This window comes from Adiantum capillus-veneris, chromosome 5 (genome assembly GCF_014529385.1).
Source record: "Adiantum capillus-veneris isolate H3 chromosome 5, ASM1452938v2, whole genome shotgun sequence".
NCBI lineage: Eukaryota > Viridiplantae > Streptophyta > Polypodiopsida > Polypodiales > Pteridaceae > Adiantum > Adiantum capillus-veneris.
In genome coordinates this window covers 133,935,503-133,956,365 of record NC_140935.1, presented here as the reverse complement: position 1 = coordinate 133,956,365, position 20,863 = coordinate 133,935,503, and positions in this window count along the sequence as shown.

Below are 20,863 nucleotides of genomic sequence, written 5' to 3'. Positions count from 1 at the left end.
GCAATGCCGCGGTGACCCGTAATAGGCGGACAGTGGCATTCGGTCATAACCTTTTCCCTCAACGGCTGTGTAATGCACAACATGGTTTTCCTCATCAAGTAACCATCCCGAATGGAATATCCTGCTACTGTCTCCCCATCCCGTATTCGTGTGAAAATGTCTGCAAAATCCGTATTTGTGGCATACTGATCGCCATATCCTCGAAGCTCCTATGATGTATTGCGGAAATAGCCAGAATCAAGGGCTTCTGAGACAAAGCATCTGCCACTAAATTCTTTTGTCCTTGCACATGGACAATCTAGAAGTGAAACTGTGACAAGATGTTTGCCCACCGCATCTGCTTTTCCGATAGCTGCTTCTGCCAAGATGTAGCGTAAACTCTGATGGTCTGTGAAGACAATCAAATCCGCTCCGAGTAGGTAATGCCGCCACTAAGTAAGAGTATGGATAACCGCCAAAAGCTCTTTCTTATAAATCTGTGCTGTCAATTACAGCCTTGAGAACAATCGGCTCTCGTAGGCAATGACATGGCCTTCTTGCATTAAGACCGCACCCATACTACGACCACAAGCATCACAATATACTTCAAATGACTTCTGCAAGTCCGACAAAGTCAAAACTGGTCCTGTAGTCAATTTCCCTTTCAAAGTTTGAGAGGAAGTCACCTCTGTGGGTCCCCACGAGAAAGGGAATCCTTTCTGTGTCAAGATATGCAAGGGGGAAGCAACCTCTGCAAACTTTCTAATGAACCGCCTGTAGTACGATTACAAGCCCAAGAAGCTTCTAACTTTTTGGACATTCTTCAAATCAGGCTAATCATGAATAGTCTCTATCTTGGTCGGGTCCATTTGCACTCCTGCTGCTGAGACAATGTGTCCCAAAAAGTGTATCTTTGGTAGGAAAAAAATCACTTTTCTTCGCATTAATCACCAACTTGTGTTCTCGTAATGCCTAAAAGACCTGAAGCAGATGTTCTCTATATGCTGCCTCATCCTTGGAGAAAACAATGATGTCGTCAATGAAATTGCCAACAAATAGTCTGTACTCTCGAAAAATCTTGTCCATCATCATCCGGTTAAATGTCCCAGGAGCATTGGTTAGTCCAAAAGGCATCATGAAAAACTCAAATAACCCAAAAGTCGTTCGAAAGGCTGTCTTGTAGACATCTCCCGGCGCGATTCTGATCTGATGATATCCACTCTTCAAATCAATTCTACTAAAGCACGAGGATCCCTGTAACCTGTCGAGTATATCATCGATCCTAGGAATCGGAAATCTCTTCTTGATGGTGATTTTGTTGAGACCTCTATAATCGATGCACATTCTCCAAGATCCGTCTTTCTTCAAAACCAACAACATAGGAGGGGAGTACGATGAAGTACTAGGCTGGACAAGACCCTTTTTCAAGAGGTTTTTCACTTGGTTTATAATTTCTTCATTCTGGGCTCGGCTCACACGGTAAGGTGGCCGGTTTAGTGGTGTGCTTCCAGGTATCAGATCAGTAGTATGATCTTTAGGACGAGAGGGTGGTAATTCACCTGGTAGGCGCTCTGAGAAGCAATCGACATGAGTGTGGAGAAAATCTTGGCGCTCTTTATCAAGTTCAGACATATTTGTCCTATTCTAATCATTCATCTCTCTCAAGAAGATCGAGTAAACAAACAGACTGGATTTCATTAATTTTGAAATGGATGAAGGCGATAGAATTGGGACAGACTCGCCCTTAAGTTTTACATCTAGTACAATGGTTCTGCCCTTCTGTGTAGTCAAAGTCGCTTTTCTCGCCCGATAGTCGACCACAACGTTGTTCTTGTGGTACCAGGGAATTCCCAAGAGGACATCACAATCTTCCAAAGTCATTATGTAGAGGTCCTCATGCCCCAAATACCCCTGACAATGCAACCGAAGTTTGCCAATGACAGGTGTAATGGCCATGTCCCTGCCGAGTGCCACTAGAACTGCCTCTACTAGTGGTCTCATCTGATTGGGTGTGATCTCGAGCTGCGCTGCCAATTCAGGTGAAATGAAGTTGGCCTTAGCTCCTCCATCAAAGAAGATTAGGGCTTCTTGGTCTTTTACTTTGCCCCAAGCTCGGCAAAGTTCTGTACTCTCATCCATCATGCTTGGGTCAGTACCCACGCAATCTGGAACCAGTCCTGTTTTCATCTTGTCTTTTCGTCCACGTTCCTCAGTTGCTTTCGAACTCTCAGGCCTTTCTTCGTCCTTGTCGTTCTGTCCTTTTGGTGCCTTTTTAGGGCACTTCGCGGAGATATGCCCAGTTTCCCCGCATCCAAAGCACTTCCCCTCTCTGATGTAAAGAGCCCTCTCCTGAGGAGTGAGTTTGGGTCGTGCATCCTTTTCTTTCTTTTTTGGGTTGCTCTTCCTCTTTCTACTTTTATTTTTTGAAGTTTGTTCGGCCCTTGCGTCTCTGTGGGCTAGGTCATACTGCCTGAGTGAATGGCAAAACCCCGTTTCGCATGACTCATCAGCTCCTGAATGGAAACTGACTTTTGTTCTAAGCAGTGATCTCGGATCTCTGTAGGAAGACCCAAGGTAAACCGCTCAATCTGTTCTTTGAACGAGATCTTCTTAAATGAAGAGGCGGGTAGAAAAGAGCTCCAGAATCTCTCGCAATAAGCGTCCACTGTGTCCTTCTTGGTCATCCGAAGATGGTTCCAAGCAGTTCGTATGTCGCGTTCATACTCTCGAGTCAACCAAGAAGAAATTAAAAGCCTTTTGAATTTCAGCCATTTAACCGGCGCTGTCTTGTTTAATAGAAGCGTGGACCACCAAGTTCGAGCATTTCCCTTAGAGTAAGAGACAGCCCTCTGAATCTTGGAGTGCTTTGAGTAACGCCCTCCTGAGAAAGCTATGTTAAATTGCTGTATAAAAGACAGCCTTCGAAGCATCTCTATAACGAGAAAATGTTTCAAATTTAATTGACTGTCCACCTTCCTTAAACACTCATACTTTCTTGCTTTTATCTTCCAGATTGTCATACTAGTTAGGTTTATTAACATTCTTCTTCTTTGAATAAAAGCTGCTTTCGTCAGAGTCCGAACTATATGAAGACGAGTCCTCTGTAAAACTGTCAACCATGGGGTGAGATTTAGGCTTCTTTGCCTTTTTCTAGCCCTTTCCGAAGCTTTGCTTTTTGTTTCACTTTTTGCCTTCTTCGCTTGAGTCAGAGGAGCTAAAAGAATTGTTAGAAGAAGAAGAAGAAGAAGAAGAATTGGGTACTCCTTCAAATCGAACACGCTTCTTCTGCTTTCTTGCCAATGAAAATGTAGACCGACGACCCAAATAACTCGGCAAGTCAGCGCCTTTCTTCTGCTTTTTGTCGTGCTTTTCTGCTTTGTTTTGCGTGTCAAAAAGCTGAGCAATTCGTGCATCAACCACCTCTTCTATTTCTTGCTCTGTATACATCCTTGGAGTAGGAGGTTTCTTCAAGGCCAGTTTGAGGGGTGGTTCTATGGTCTGCCGCCACTAAGCATGCACCTCGTCGAAGGTTCGAAGGTTCTTCAGGGCCAGTTTGAGGGATGGTTCTATGGTCTGGCTCATAAATTTTGCAAATTTCGGGTCCTTCGCAAAATTTAGCATTATCTTTGTTGCATCGCTGATCAATCGTCGACGCTCCATCTCTTCGATCTCCGCCTAAGTAGGACGAGGCGGGCTGTACTCCTCGCGTGAATCTTCGTTGATCTCTTCCCGCATCTCCAGATGCAGAGGAAGTTGACTGATCTCTGTCTGAAGCCATAAGTGTTGTGTAAAAAGGATCGGATTTCCCGTAGAAGAGAAATCGGCCGTACTCTTATACCACTGTAACAGACCTGGACACTCCAAGTCGAGATTCTACCACGACACCACAAGAATACACTTCAAAACAGTTCACAGTTCACAATTTATTCGACACTGGCCCCGTGGAGTTCCGTGCCTAGAGATATTGGCCCCAAAGACTGGCGCCCCTTTCGGTATTTCTTTTTGTATTAGTCTGCAACTCAAAGTTAAGCAAGTGGGAGGCTCTCACTCTCAGAATCTGCGTCCAGATGCTCTGAGAAGTGGGAGGCCTGCCCACTTATTTAAAGGTTTACAAGGGGATGCCAAAAGCAGAGCCGCAAAAACTTAGGATGAAAAGCTTTTAAAATAAAGCATATTCTCTCACAAGCCGTGGGAGGAAATAGAACAAAGCTCCCTCTCTCTCAAGAATGGCGTAGATTCTACGTAACCAAAAGCTGCCAACGAATTTCCGTACAAAGCGTCGCAAAAAGCGGACGTCTGTACAACCTGCCTCGTGTCAGCAGTTCCACGTTTTTCGGGGGGTGTCCGTACTACCTTGCCACGTCAGCATTCCAGTGTCCATACAGGGCAACCACATCATCACTCCTGCCTGCACCCGGGAGTCCAGAGGGTGTGTGTGTGTACTGGGCAGCCACATCACCGAGTTGTGACAAGACGTTACCGCAAGATGCGGATTTTCAAATCTTGTGTAAGGTGCAGCGGAATGAATGTTGTATTTTCTCAAGATGAGTGATCCATATTTGCTCAAGGTTCCTTTTAGTTCTTATGGAAGAGAGAGCCTTCCGTTCTTTATGGAGAGTGTTGTGATCACGAACAAAGTGAGTGGATATTGTGCGTGCAAGTGTATGAGACTGAGAGAAAGAGAGAAGAGAGATACGACGCCAGAGACGTTGTAAAACCCTCCTCCGAAGGCCCCACTCTCGTCGGCGGGAGTGGTCTACTATTGATTGCACAAATGGATACAATGATGATGCATGGGAACTGATGCAACTTGGGACTGTGTCGGTGACGACGACGGGGACCTAAGGGCTGAAATCTGCAACCTTCTAATTGCTGTCCATTAAAACGCTATGGCTGAAAATCTGGGGCTGATTCGGGGCTGCTGAAAAAGGCTGGTTTGGCTGCGTTTTAAGAGGCTGAAAATGATGTTCTTCTGCAAATGTCTAGGGCTGAATTGGCTGTTGTCTTTAATGCTGAAAACGCTGGTACATCTGCTTCAATGAAGGCTGAAAATGAAAAACGCTGGCAGCCTTTGTAGCGTTAGTGAAAACGCTAGGTACCCTGGAATGTTGGCGATGAGAGCAAAGTTGAAAACGCCAGCTTGTGGGAGATGTTGGTGATGACCCAAAATGCTAGGCTAATGGGTTGGTCGAAAAAAGCCAATGGTTGGTGGGTGCTGAGGGGTTCTTGCTGAGAGAGAGGGAGTACCTGCTGCTTGGGGCTTGTTGTGCTCCTTGCTCATCTGCCAAAGAGTGCTAGCTTTGGTGTGGTCATATATTTTCTTACCCAATTTGCCCTACCTACTTTTGTTGGAAAGTCACTTAAAAATAATAAGTGAAAAATGTCAAAAATAGGGAAAATAGGCTAAATGCACTGGAAAATTTCCCCTAGCTGATTCTAATGGATTTTGATGGGAATGCTTATGATCATGCTGTGTGCAACCAGAGGATATGCATCTATACCAAGTGACTGGGCATGCACGGTCTACGAATAGACTCACAAAAGTGCCAGATTACTTCTAATCTAGACTGAGTGGACTTGACGGAAACCCTGCTATGGTGTAGCTTGTCCATGGACACATAGGGTTGGATGTGTCACGTGACATCCCCTCCTTTTCAAAGTGAGGTACTGGTACCGAACTGTATGGCGTCGAGGGAGATCGCCAATAGCATCCGGAATCCTGGAGTGGACTCTTCGCCGGCCCACTCTGATGTGTGGGTCGTGCGGTACTTGAACTTCATAAAGGTGTGCAATGCTTGCTTCTTTGGGCCGCACCGAAAGCGACACAAAGTCTTCTGTGGCTCCTTAGATGCTTCAACTTCGTTGAGAGTCATGCTTCCTTCTTCTTCAAGAATCTCCATGGTTGAAAGTTCCTAAAACCATTTCCAACACAAAACCATGAATATACCCATTCCATGTAAAGTGAGTGGAAAAAATCTTGTCTTCGGTAAAGACTGTGTATGCAATGTAGATGAACATAGAGACGGAGTGACAATCCGTTCATCAAACACATGCAAACAATGAAATCGAATCTTTCTCTTATGATCTAGAGCAATCAACTGTGGCAAAACACAATGGAAATGCCCACGCTTGGTGCTCATACTTTCATGTGCACGTTCGGAAATTGTTTCATGCCAAGGAAGAGACATGGAATGTGACTTCCTTACATACAAACTTTTCAGCTTTTCATGAAAAATCCGCATACATTCGTGCTCATTCATGAGAGAAACGTGCTCAACATACGATATGTCATGCCTAGGAAAAGGGATCACATAAAGACGTTGACTAAATAGAGGAAACGATCACGAATGAAACACTCGAACAATGTGTGCATATCAATCATGCGAACACATAATACTTTCTGTGAGGGTTCTTTAGACCTAGGCTCGAGAGCCAAGATCGGTTCCTCCTGAATGATCGAATCCTCTTGTGGGGATTCTTTGGACCTCGATTCGAAAGCAAAGATCGGTTCTTCGTGATTGATCGAATCTACAACGAGGTTAGCTTCGCTAGAAAAAGCCTCCACTAACACATCATCCTTGTGAACAATCACATCATCTTCATGCAACTCATCATGCTTGTGAGAGATCACATCTTGATCATGCAAATCATCATGCTCATCATTATCATTCAAATCAATGTCATTCAAATAATCATGCAACTCACAATCATGCAAATCCTGTTGTAGCAGGGCTACAGTGTCACTTCCCAGGACAGACAGTTGGACAGTTGGTTACACTTGGTCTGGTTCACACTGGACGGACCCTCTGGTCTGGGAGTGACACGTGGCAGGTACCTACCGACGGTGGTCTAGTGGACCTCGTGGCCAGGTCACCACATGGATGACATTTGTGAGCCGTTGGTGGCTCTTTATGGTGATACATATGAGTAGTCGTTCTGGGCCAGTGGTATTATCTTGTACGTAGTCGTCTAGAGAGAGTCTTACACAGAGCACTGCTTCACCATCCTTGCACATCTGAGCCTCGACACCCCATTTGTACCTGTGAGTCCTGGGTTGGAGCTGAGTGAGCTGCCACGCCAGAGTCTGTACATGGTTCTTTGAGCTAGTCGAGTCCACATGTTCTGGTCCACTGTCGTGTCTATGTTGTTATCCATTGTTTCTGTGTTTCATTCTGTTTGAGAGAGTTTCCATTTGTTTGAGTGAGATTGTCACGCACATTGCACTGAGGGGCACCCACACTGTAGAGAGCACGACACATTATCCGTGCTACAGGTGCTCTCATTTTAGCGATCACGGTGGGACCTCAACTGAAGTCTCACTCTGTTGAGTAGCTGGTTTCTTCGCTTCGCCTGTGCAGCCGGTTGGTCTGGTCCAGTAACACCCATTGACAGCTTAATCTAGTTGGTCTAGTCTCTTGACAGCTTAACCTAGCTGGTCTAGTCTCTCGCCCTGGTCCAAGTCCTAGTCCTTGTCCCTGGTCCATGGTCCTTGGTCCTTGGTCCTGGTCTAGTCCTCGCCTTGGTCCAGCCCTCCTTGTCCTGGTCCTTGGTCCTGGTCTAGTCCTTGGTCCTTGGTCCTTGGTCCTGGTCTAGTCCTCTCCCTGGTCCAACCCTCCTCGTCCTGGTCCTTGGTCCTGGTCTAGTCCTCTCCCTGGGTCCAGCCCTCCTCGTCCTACCAGCTAGGTGGTCTAGTCACTGGTCCTGGACCAGTTGGTCTAGTCACTATCCTCACTTGTTCTGTTTTAGACCTGTGTTGTTCACTGCATGACACATACAAGGCAGTCAGTTGAGCGTCAAAGCGCACTACTGAGCCCTCTGAAGCACTATAACAGAAGACGCCCTGTGGTATCTAGTAGAAGTCCATTAACCTCATCAACCATACCTCCACATACGACATCCCCCATTCCTTCATCCGGTTCCACATCTTCGAGATCACCTTCTCCAACAAGCTCTCTCCTATTCTGCTACAGCAGGCTCTTGAGCAACAGGCTCAACAAGGGGCCATGGAGGCGTTGGCTAGTGTGTTGGCCAAGGTAAACATCAAGTTCCCCACCTTCAAAGGACTCTCCTCGGAAGATGCGGACGACCATGCACTGAGGTTCGTATCTCTCTGAAGAGGACGTGGTCTTAACAGGGAAGATGCTTATCTGATACTTTTTCCATCCACCTTGGACGGCTTAGCAGACAAATGGTACAGCTAGTTTGCAGAGAATCATTTTGCAACTTGGGCAGACTTAAGACAACAGTTCTGTGCAGCTTTCAGGCTGGGCGACTACCAAGAGAAAGTGTTGGATGAGTTGGCCAACATGGTGCCCCAACCAGAGGATACTTTTGCAGAGCTTATGACCAAAACCAAGTCTCTGGTTGCCAAGCTTCCCAAGCAGCCCGGTGAATTCATGGTTAAGAAGTGGGTGGAGAAGGCGCTTCCCAAAACCTCTCAACAAAAACTCCGAGAGAGCCTCCGACCCGACACCACTCTAGAGGAATTCATCTCCGCTACTACGAGGATAGAGGGGGCTAGGAAGCTGTTCACCAGCCCCCCTCACATAGAGACCCCCTCTATGTTTTTGGACAGTCCTTCTGATCCTTTATCTTCTTTACGCAGGGAACTGGAAGCCCTAAAGTTACAGCGAGCTCTTCAAGAAGAGAGGTCCTTCTCTCTAACAAGAGAAGCCTCCACATCACATGGCATTAGAACAGATTAAGCGCGAGCTAGAAGAGCTCAAGTGTCAGCAAGAGACTAAGGCTATGGTTTGGTGTAGCTCATGCCGCTCTCCAGGGCACCCTCCACAGGAATGCCCCCTCCGGGTTTACTGCCATTTCTGTGAAAAATCTGGACATGAGGACAAGGATTGTTACTACCTCAAGGGATTGTGACAAATATAGCAAAGTCTTGGTCCTTCTCTTCAGCAAGGGCCAGCACCTGCATCCAACATGGTTTCTCCCTGTGGCCATCCACACCATATGCCACCTTTGCTGACAGCCCCTCCTATGCAAGGTATGCAGAGCACTTTTCCCTCTCAGAGCTTTTATCATACCCATGCTCCCTCACCACCTCACAGCTTCTATGCCTCCACCTCCAACTCCATGGAGCAAGGACCACCTCGTCCTTCGACTCGTCCAGTGAATCGGCCCATTTTGTGCTACAGATGCGGGGAATATGGTCATTACCAAAGCAAATTCCCTCTGCCCGAAGGGTCTCCTCCCTGCCGTCATTCCCCTGATATGAAGGATCACTACAGTAAGGATTGCCCTAAAATTCGTGCATCTACGGCTCGAACCCAAGTCAAAGCCAGACTGAGTTTGCCTTTCCCAAGCTCAATTTGATAGCAGTTAGCACTGTTTCTCATCCGCCCCCTTCTACCCACGTGGTTACCCCTCAAAATAAGCCGCCGCAGTTGGCAGAGGAGCCATCAGGCGTCCTCACCCGGGCCCAGAGAGCTGCTCTCGGTCTTAGCATTCCATCAAGTTCAACTTCCCCACACAATCTCACACCAGTGGATACCCTACCTGTAGCTGTTAACAAACCATCCCCCAGTGCCATCAAAGAATCCCAATCTTTGCTCTCCGATATCAATGAAGCTTTCTTGGAAGCAGTTTCCGATCTACAGAAGATCAAGGTACCAGAGGAACAACAGGTAGAACAGGAAAAGCTTACAGCAGAGACAGTCTTGAAGAACACCTTCCAAAAAGTGTCCCTCTATGATATGCTGCGGCTAGATGCAAGTTTTAGAAGTGACACCCTTGCTGTTATTCAGTCACTTTATCCTGGAGTAGGTCCTAGTGGCGGGCACCTCCCAGTGCGACCATCAGAGTCCTATATGATATCGAATCCCGCTGCTCCACTCACTGATTATAGAAGCCCTCGCTTGACAGTGTCCGTTTTGGGTCGAAAATTCTTAGGAGTGATAGTGGATGGTGGATTTTCCATCAACCTGATGCCCGAGTTCACTATGTTAGCTCTAGGTCTACAGCCTACTCGCCCTGCTCCATTCATAGTTACATTGGCCGACCAAAGGACAGTCTACCCAGTGGGCATAGTGGACAATGTGCCTCTGCAGGTACAAGATTTTACTTTTAACTTGGATTTTGTTGTGGTTCGTCTTCCCCAAGTTGAGGGCGGATTTCCTTTGCTCATTGGAAGACCATGGCTGCGACACACTAAAGCACTTCATGATTGGGGAAACGACGCAATGTGGATACATACTTCTGGCTCCTCGATGCAACCCATTCTCTTAGAAGGTGGTATGGATCCCGTGGTGCAGCAAGTTTCTTTGTCAATGGAAACCAAACCTGAACAAGAACAGCCTACTACACCTGAAGGGTCAAATGAAGAATTGCTGGAGTGGTTGGAGGCTACCAAATCTATGCCTTGTTATGGAGTCTCGATTCACTCTTTGCATGAAGGTACACCCTCTTCAAATGGTTCCACAGTAACTACACCAAATGAGCCATCGGAGCCTATGAAGAAGTATAGAAGCAATAAGAAATCTCCTCTACAAACACCTTTGGTGTCTGCTTCTCCGACCAGAAAAAAGCTCTCCTTTGTGTATAGCAAACTCCCTTCACAGAGCCCGTCCTGCAAGATGAATTCTAAGATCATGATCGCTGTATTGCTCATGGTAACTGCGTGCTCATTATGTGCACCTATCTACCCTATCCCCCTCTCCCCCTCACTACCCCTCGTCTTACCCTCCCCCTCACCCCCTCGCCCTAGTCCCTCGCCCTCGCCCTCCCACCTACCTACCCCTCGCCCTAGCCCCCTACCTACCCCCTCACCTACCTACCCCCTCGCCCTAGCCCCCCTACCTACCCCCTCGCCCTTGCCCTCCCACCTACCTACCCCCTCGCCCTAGCCCTCCTACCTACCTCCTCCCCCTCGCCCTAGCCCTCCCCCTCCCACCTACCTACCCCCTCACCCTTGCCTCCCCTTGTCCCCTAGGCCCTAGCCCCTAGCCCCTAGTCTCTAGCCCCTAGCCCCTCGCCCCTAGCCCCTAGCCCATAGTCCCCTCGCCCCTTGCCCCTAGCCCCTAGTCCCTAGTCCCTCACCCCTAACCCCTAGTCCCTAGTCCCTCTCCCCTAGCCCCTAGTCCCTAGCCCCTCGCCCTCGCCCTCGCCCTCTCCCCTAGGGCTACAGTGTCACTTCACAGTACAGACAGTTGGACAGTTGGTTACACTTGGTCTGGTTCACACTGGACGGACCCTCTGGTCTGGGAGTGACACGTGGCAGGTACCTACCGACGGTGGTCTAGTGGACCTCGTGGCCAGGTGACCACATGGATGACATTTATGAGCCGTTGGTGGCTCTTTATGGTGATACATATGAGTAGTCGTTCTGGGCCAGTGGTATTATCTTGTACGTAGTCTTCTAGAGAGAGTCTTACACAGAGCACTGCTTCACCATCCCTGCACATCTGAGCCTCGACACTCCATTTGTACCTGTGAGTCCTGGGTTGGAGCTGAGTGAGCTGCCACGCCAGAGTCTGTACATGGTTCTTTGAGCTAGTCGAGTCCACATGTTCTGGTCCACTGTCGTGTCTATGTTGTTATCCATTGTTTCTGTGTTTCATTCTGTTTGAGAGAGTTTCCATTTGTTTGAGTGAGATTGTCACGCACATTGCACTGAGGGGCACCCACACTGTAGAGAGCACGACACATTATCCGCGCTACACCTATGGGTCATGCTTTGGAGAAAAAGAGACTGAGAAAGTCTCCTTCTCATGAATCCGGTGAATCTTGTCCTGCATATTAGCAATGAGAGATGGAGAATGAACAATGTGCTCTCCATGAATGACAATGGGAGAATCACTTTTGGCATTGAGAGTGAAAGTGTTAGCCTCCCAATCAATGAGAGGGTTAGCATCACGAAACCATCGAATGCCTAAAATCATATCACATCCTGAGAGAGCAGAGACAACAAATCTTCTAGTGAAGGCAGCTTTTTGAATTGCAAACAACACATCGAGGTACTCCTCCGTGATGAGATCGTCCATACCGGGAAGAAAGCCAGAGACCTCGATAGGAGATCTCTCTGACTAACTTCGAGGCGGGCTCTCTCAACAAGAGAGGGACGGATCACATCATGCATACTACCTGGGTCAAACAATATGACAAAACGCTGCTCCGACGTACGACCATAACATTTAATGAGAGAATCATCAATGGGAGGGTCATGAGAAACTTGGGGCACACTCGTGTTATCATTCATTGCATTGACAGAGGCAGTGGGTGCTGTGGATTCTTTAGATTCATTCGCTTCAAGCTTAGGATATGTTCTTTTTATGTGACCCTTAATGTGACAATGAAAACAACGACCTTCCTTAGAATAAGTGCTTTGCTCTTCCGACGTGATGTATCCTCCTACAATTCCTTGTGCTACCTTTTCATCTGGAGTAAGCTTAGGTTTAGCAATTGTGTTAGCCTTACCCTTAGATTCATTGGAAGAATTCTTTTCTGAGAGACTGTTGGAAGATTCGTTAGAAGAGTTATCATTCTTACCGTTCTGAGGGTTCTGAGAAGTCTGCGAGGTCCTTGTGGAAGTCTTGTTCTCCTTAGGCTTTCCCTTGTTGTGCTTCATCTCCTGTGCAAGAGCAATCGCTACCGCCTTGTTGAGATCGATTGGATCGAACACCTCGACATCGTACTTGATATACTCGTCCAATCCATAAAGGAATACCTCTTTGCGTTCATCATCCGACTTGCGTAATTGGGTACCTAGCTGCAAAACACAATTAGAAAAAGACATAACCGGCATACCATTTTGCTCGAGAGCGCACCAATCGTCCTTCAATCGTGCGAGGTACTGAGGTGGCATAAACCGCGCCTTGAGCTTGTCTTGGAAATCAGCCCAATTGAAGGAAAGGGGCGTGAATTCGTTGGCTTCCTCTAGGTGCGCGGCTAGCTGTGCCTCTTGCCATGCGTGGTACCAATTAATGGCATCACCGGCAAGGTACATAGTTGCCGTCAAAACTTTGTTATTTCCTGTCTTCTTAGTTGTCGCAAAATAAGCATTAAATTGATGCAACCAAGAATGAATAACCGTAGCATCCATCTTACCATCATACTTACTGAAAGTCAACTTCTCGGTGACTGGGTTGTTTGAATCCGCATTGTGGCTTGCACCACTTGAGGAACTCCCACGATCTTTTGCTGGTTCGGTCTTCGAGGCTAGCACTTGTCGAAGCAATTCTTGAGTGCGTAGCTCTCATTGAGCTTCACGCTCGGCCTCCCTTTCTGCTTTTCGTTCATTTCGTTCATCGCGCTCGCGTTCGAAAGCAAGGCGATTTGTTTCTTGTTGTGCCAATGCAACTCGATTCGCCTCTTGTTGTTGTATTGCATTTCTTTCATTTCGTTCTTCGCGGTCGCGTTCCAAAGTAATGCTAGTTGCTTATTGTTGTGCCAGCGCAATGCGATTCGCTTCTTGTTGTGCCAGCATCATGTCCATCATTGACGTGACCATCATCTCCATAGGAGTTAGTACAACTCGTGGCGTAGATGGCGAAGGGGGAGGGTCGGAAAAATCTCTTGGTGGGGAAAATCCTTCGTTGCCTCTCTCATGCTCATCACCTGTATGCGAAGTATCCATTCCGCTTCGGGTGACGACCATGCACTAGGATCTTTGGTTCTTAAGTTCACGAGGAACTTGGGTTCTTGAGGGTCTTGAGGTTCTTGAGGTTTTTGTTTGCTTGCAAATCGCGTTTGAGAGGGATCTTCTCTTCACCCGAGCTCTACTCTTTCCCGCAGGCGCACCCCTTCGCGGCCTTGCACTCACACCAAGGTTGCTTTTTCCCACCTCACGTCGATTGGCTGGCCGCTAAGTGCACGGTCCGCTCTCAATGAGTTAAAAGAGACACAAGGGGAGGCTGGACAAGCCCTTTTTTCTTGGGATTCCTAAAAACACGATTAGGAATCGACACGCCCAAGAGAACTTGGGTTCATGCGACCGCAACAAACAAAAAAAATTCTTGTGGTTCTTTCCTTGAGTGATACAGAACACTTCCAAAGCTCTGATACCAATGTAAGATGCAACGGAATGAATGTTGTATTTTCTCAAGATGAGTGATCCATATTTGCTCAAGGTTCCTTTTAGTTCTTATGGAAGGGAGAGCCTTCCGTTCTTTATGGAGAGTGCCGTGATCACGAACAAAGTGAATGGATATTGTGCATGCAAGTGTATGAGACTGAGAGAAAGAGAGAAGAGAGATACGACACCAGAGACGTTGTAAAATCCTCCTTCCTCCGAAGGCCCCACTCTCGTCGACGAGAGTGGTCTACTATTGATTGCACAAATGGGTACAATGATGATGCATGGGAACTGATGCAACTTGGGACTGTGTCGGTGACGACGACGGGGATGGTGACGACGACCTAAGGGCTGAAATCTGCAACCTTCTAACTGCTGTCCATAAAAACGCTATGGCTGAAAATCTGGGGCTGATTCGGGGCTGCTGAAAAAGGCTGGTTTGGCTGCGTTTTAAGAGGCTGAAAATGATGTTCTTCTGCAAATGTCTAGGGCTGAATTGGCTGCTGTCTTTAATGCTGAAAACGCTGGTACATCTGCTTCAATGAAGGCTGAAAATGAAAAACGCTGGCAGCCTTTGTAGCGTTGTCAGGAGTTTTTTGGAGCAAGGGATTGCGCATATATACATATACATGCATGGTGAATGAAATAAAGAATTGCCCATTTTTCAGAGCTAGGTGGTTACGTGGCGCCCACATGTGTACAAGTAGGACAAGGTGTACATAGTGCATCGATTTTCACTATTACCAGTACCACTGTGTTTTTTCTATAATAAAGAGGAGTTGTTAGCGCGTAAAACTTCTCGAAGAAGCTATCCACGGGCCGACGACATGAGGTACGCAGGTGCGTCAGATGGCATCTAGTGGCGTCAGGAGGCCGAACGGGGTCAATATTTGCACGTGGATGAATACAGACACAACGTGGGTGTTTTCTTGTGAGAGTTATGCAGAAAGGTCATCATTAGGACCACTTTTTGGGGCCACTTCACGTGGTTGCGAGACACATTATTGAAAAGAAATGAGTGCCAGGTGTACGTATGGATGCAGTAGGGTGACAACTATGCACTGCGAGGTCAGTTTTTGGCCCGTTCGGGGTCCGTTTGAGGTCATCTAAAAGGCCAAGGGTGCCCAACTAAAAAAGCTAAGTGTGGGAACTGAAAAAACATAGAGAAGACCAGAAAAAACGTGGAGAAGAGAGGAGGAACAGCCGCAACTGTTTTTGGGGTTTTTGGAGCCTTTTTTGGCCGTAAACTGCTCATCCGAGGTCGGATTTGAGCACTTTGACATTGTAGACTGGGGTTTTGGGCCATTCCGGATGCGATGGAGCTGTCCATTTTGCCAAATTCCTCCCTCTTTTTCTGTTGTTTTGGCTGTGTAAGTTTCTCCTATGAGCGAAGTTTCTGCTCCAGTTTGTGATTGTATCTGGCTTATTTTACCCATACTGTGTGAGCTGTTTGCCCCATTGGTGTTGGCCCAAGCTCATTTGTATCTAAACATTAGAAGTTCTCCTCTTTTGAGCTGAGTTTTTGTGTGTGTGTGTGTGTGTGTGTGTGTGTGTGTGTGTGTGTGTGTGTGTCTCTGTGTGGAGTGGGAAAGCGGATAGTCTCTCTCCTCTCGCTCCATCGGTGTGTTCCCTGTCTCGGCCAGGTGTGTTGTGTAAGCTAAGTGGTGCCCCATAGTGTGTGTGTATCTTCCCAAGAGTGTGTGTCGGGTCGTTATAGAGGCGTTCTCTGTGTTTTCATCCCGCTCACAGCGTTAGTGAAAATGCTAGGTACCTGGGAATGTTGGCAATGAGAGCAAACCTGAAAAAGCCATCTTGTGGGAGATGTTGGCGATGACCCAAAACGCTAGGCTGATGGGTTGGTCGAAAAAAGCCAATGGCTGGTGGGTGCTGAGGGGTTCTTGCTGAGAGAGAGGGAGTACCTGCTGCCTGGGGCCTGTTGTGCTCCTTGCTCATCTGCCAAAGAGTGCTAGCTTTGGTTTGCTCATATATTTTCTTACCTAATTTGCCCTACCTACTTTTTTTGGAAAGTTATTAAAAAATAATAAGTGAAAAATGTCAAAAATAGGGAAAATAGGCTAAATGCATTGGAAAATTTTCCCTAACTGATTCTAATGGATTCTGATAGGAATGCTTATGATCATGCTGTGTGCAAAGGATATGCATCTATACCAAGTGACTGGGCATGCACGGTCTATGAATAGACTCACAAAAGTGCCAGATCACTTCTAATCTAGACTGACTGGACTTGACGGAAACCCTGCTATGGTGTAGCTTGTCCACGGACACATAGGGTTGGATGTGTCATGTGACATCTTGTGTCAAGGATGTGAAGTTTGATAACTACACAGGATGGAGAGTTATCTCCAAGGCACTGTCTTTCATCAGGCAGGCTTAAGTTGCTTTTGCCAACGGAAACTTCACAGAAAAACCCAAGTTGCGTCATGTTGGGATGCATCTCAAGGAGACTGCAAGCAACTAGTGGCTAGCCAAAATTCTGGGAGGTTCTCAAGCCAGAATCTGGGCTCAATTCAAAGCTGAATTCTATGAACAATTTCTTTCACATGATTTCAAGAAGGACATTTGGAAGGAATGGGACTGGCTCGCCCAGAAGGAACAAGAGAAAGCCACGTCTTATGTTGACAAGTTTTGGTCGGTTCTTCTGAAAGTTACGCCTTTTATGAAGATTTCCAACGAGGAAAAGATGTGAAAGTTTGAAGCAGGTTTTCAACCACCGCTTTGGAAGAGCATGAAGGTGTATTCAGACAACACCCTTCAATGGATGATGGAGTCAACAATCATTGCCGAGGATTTACATTCCACTGGTACCCCTAGATGGATGGAACATAGCACATACCATGCAAGGCAAAGAGCGGTCTATGATGACCATGGAAACCAAGGCAAAAAGCGTTCCACAGAGGACTCGGATGAGCCTAAGAAACCAAAGGGTACCGGAAAATGGCTTAAGTATCTCACACTGAACCAAGTACAAACCTTCAAAGAACAAAGAATGTGTTTTTATTGTGGTGAAAAAGGACATATGAAGCCCGACTGCCCTGTTCGGCAGCAATGGTAGGAACAAGCATCTTCGAAGAAGGAACACGCTCCACCGAGCTTGAATTCCATTCCGGATGTGCAAGGGAATACAGAAACCGAGAAAGGGAAGCGCCAGCTCCTTAAAGGCTGGGGATCTGTGAATAACCAGCGGGTGTTGATCCTCTACGACCCTAGATCGACGGACAACTTCATCTCACTAGAAACTGCAGAACGCTTGGGCCTTACACCGGCTCAGCTTGGAACTCCGGTCACTTCCGGATTGGCATTCGAGGGGTTGACCACCAATGCAAACTCCCATGCATGGACAACTCAATCCTCAGATTGGTGAATACAAGGACAACGAATGCTTTTTGATGGCACATATCGAGGGATGTGATATCATCTTGGGTATGCCATACATTACCATATTCAACCGGTCCCTGATTATGTAGAAAAGACCCTCACTTTTGAGCATGAGGGCAAGAACATTAAAATTTTTGCTGATGCAGGGGATATCTCCATTAAGAAGGAAATAAAGAAGTGCATTTTTGCTTACTTGATTTTCGCACTTGAAAGAGATAAAACTAATGAGGGTTCGCTCTCTAGTTTGGAATTTAAACGTTTTCAATTTCTTGAAAAGTATAAAGATTGTTTCACGGATACTCTACCAAACAAGCTACCTCCAGAACGTCTAGAAGATCATTGCATTGATCTCGTACCAGGTAGCTCTCCCCCAAACCTACCCCCTTATCGGGTTAGTCTTGCTCAACAAGAGGAAATTTTGAAGCAAGTCAATGAGCTTTTGGAAAAAGGTTTAGGACGACCAAGTACTTCGTCTTACTGCTCTCCAGTTCTACTGGTGTAGAAGAAAGACGGCACGATTCGAATGTGCATAGATTATCGATCTCTAAACAAGATCACTATCAAGAATCGCTTTCCAATACCCCGGATTGATGATATTCTCGATAAGTTGCACGGAGCAAGCATCTTTAGTCACATTGACTTAAAAAGCGGGTATCATCAGATACGGGTAGCCCTTGAAGATGTCCATAAGATTGCCTTTCGCGCAACTTTGGACTTTATGAATTTTTGGTAATGCTCCTGCCTCATTCAATCGAATGATGGATCGAATTTTCAGCCCACACCGAGCTTTCACTGGAGTGTTCTTTGATGACTTACTCATCTTTTTAAAGACCGAGGAGGAACATTGGAAGCACTTGGATATAGTGTTTCAGGAATTGTGAAAGCATGAGTTGCATGTGAATGCAAAGAAGACTAAGTTCTTCCTCACTGAGATACACTATCTCGGCCATATAGTTTCACAAAACCAAGTGAAATGGATCCAGCAAAGATCCAAGTCGTGCAAGATTGGCTAACTCCCACTACGGTACATGATGTACGAAGTTTTTTGGGATTGTGTTCTTACTATCGGAGGTTTATCCGAGGCTTTGCTCAAGTAGTAGGACCACTTCATGACCTAACAAGGAAAAAGATTCCTTTCAGGTGGGGATCGAGACAACAAGGTGCCTTTGGTAGGCTAAAGTACCTATTAATCCATGGACCTATTTTGATAGTGCCAGACTTAAGGAAACCATTCAAGGTTTAATGCGATGCTTCAGGTGATTGCATCAGTGCAATGCTTACCAAGAAGCCCATGCAGTGGCTTATGAAAGTAGGCGACTTAAGGATGCAGAATTGCATGCTTCGATCTACAAGAAGGAACTTATGGCTGTGATCCACGGCTTGTCTACCTGGAAGCATTATCTTCTAGGAGCGGATTTTGTGATCAAAACCGATCACCAGAGTTTGCGGTATTTTGTCACAAGGCGGGCACCACGTGCCAATAGAAAAGAATAGACTGAATAGACTTTTAACACTTCAATAACAACTGAACTGAAAGAGAGAGAGACGACACGCGACACGGAGTGGCAGAATTCCACCCCAGAGAGTATTGGCCCCAAACCTTGGCGCCCCTTTCGGTATTTCTTTATATTGCATCATCAAAGTACAAGCCGGTACTCCAGACTCTGCACCTTCTCCAGGAAGCATGCCAGAGAATGAGCCCTAGCCTCATATTTAAAGGCCCTTGGCCTAAAAAGCAGTTTACAGTAAAAAGCCTTCAAAATTAAAAGCTTCTGGTCCAAAAGCAAAGCCAAAAATCTGCCAGCATAAATCACGGAAATCCGTACAGCTTGCCATGTCATCAGCCAACGCAAATTTCGAAAATCAGTCTACTGCCCTTAGGGTTAGGGTTAGGGTTTCTGCAGTTTTAGGGTTAGGGTTTGTCACAAAACGGGAGCGTACACGAGCACTTAGAAATCTGAAAAAATAATATACTTTGCAAAAGGGAGATAAGGGAGAAGATCGACACAGTATTGGGGACTAGAAGATGGGCTGGTCCCCCCCCACTTAAGAGTATTCTTTTATTTAGGGAGAATTCGTATACAAGCACGAGAACCCGAGGAAACCCCTCCGTTTTGTAATCTTAGACCTGAAGGTCGTTCCTTCCCATAAGGGACTTAGGCACGAGGCTGTACTTTCTCGTAAAGGGACTTAGGCACGAAGCTGTACTTTCCCGTAAAGGGACTTAGGCACGAAGCTATACTTTCCTCTGAAGGGACTTAGGCACGAAGCCGTACTTTCCCCTAAAGGGACTTAGGCACGAAGCCGTACTTTCCCGTAAAGGGACTTAGGCACGAAGCCGTATTTCCTGTGAAGGGAATTCCCGTAAGACGGGAGATTCCTGTAAAACAAACCACACAAACACGTGACAACAATTCGTATGGCGAATCCACAATAGATACCTGTCGCTCTTGCGCGGGAAAAGCGACTTCCGTGCTTCGTAATCTCGCGATCTCTTGCGGCAGAGTCTTCTCTTGGTGACGTTGGTACCCCCTTTGAGTGGGCATGTGGTGCTTTTATAGCTCCCTGGCCATGGCACGAAGAGATCGCGGCCGGTTTTTTTTTTTTTTTTTTTTGCGCTATTCTACCCGAAATAAGGAGAGAGAATTCGCAAGCTGGTTTTGTTGCTTTATCTTCTAAGTGGCTGCCCACTTATTAAGTGGGCGGCCGGCATATTTTAAAATTGGTCTGAACCTGTCCAAAAACTCAATAAAACCTTATAAGTTAAAACCAATGCATTTCACAACACTTCCCAGGCGTCCCTGGATGCAACCACATGCACGAATGCAATGCAAACATAGATTCCTCGCGGGAAAGCGTCTGCCTTCCCGCGATTGTTCCTGCTTTTCGTAAAAAGCTTCATTGAACCCATCTTTATTCTTGTGCTTGCGTGCTTACGCGTATTTTCTTACTCAATTCAGATTTCCTCCTTAGCCTACGGGATGCCTCCTTACTGATGCACCCGCCACCCATCATGTGACGCATCAGGGGCACTCGTAACCCGGCCCTTTCCACCGAACTTACGGAAACTCCTTCGCGATGTTTACCGTCACCCATCAAATGACACATCAGAGTTTGTCCGTTCTTGATGGCAGTTCCTGTAGTTACAATCTGTTAACAGTTCCTAGTGCACATAATAAATATCCTAAAAAAAGAGATTAATCATTAAAAATAAGAAAATAGTCCAATTAGCAACATCCCTCTGGCTTCTAAACAGTTGACCTCAACTGTAGTGCTTGGACATATACCTCCAGTATCTCGGGATAAGCTGCTAATTCCTCTTTCGTCATCCACTGAGCATCTAGATTCGAATAGTTCTTAAACTTAACCAAATACTTCCGTGTTATCTTTCAGGATTCGAGAGACCGCTCTTGATGACTTACTATCTGCTCCGGTTGGAGTATTTCTTTTGTTTCCTCAACCTCA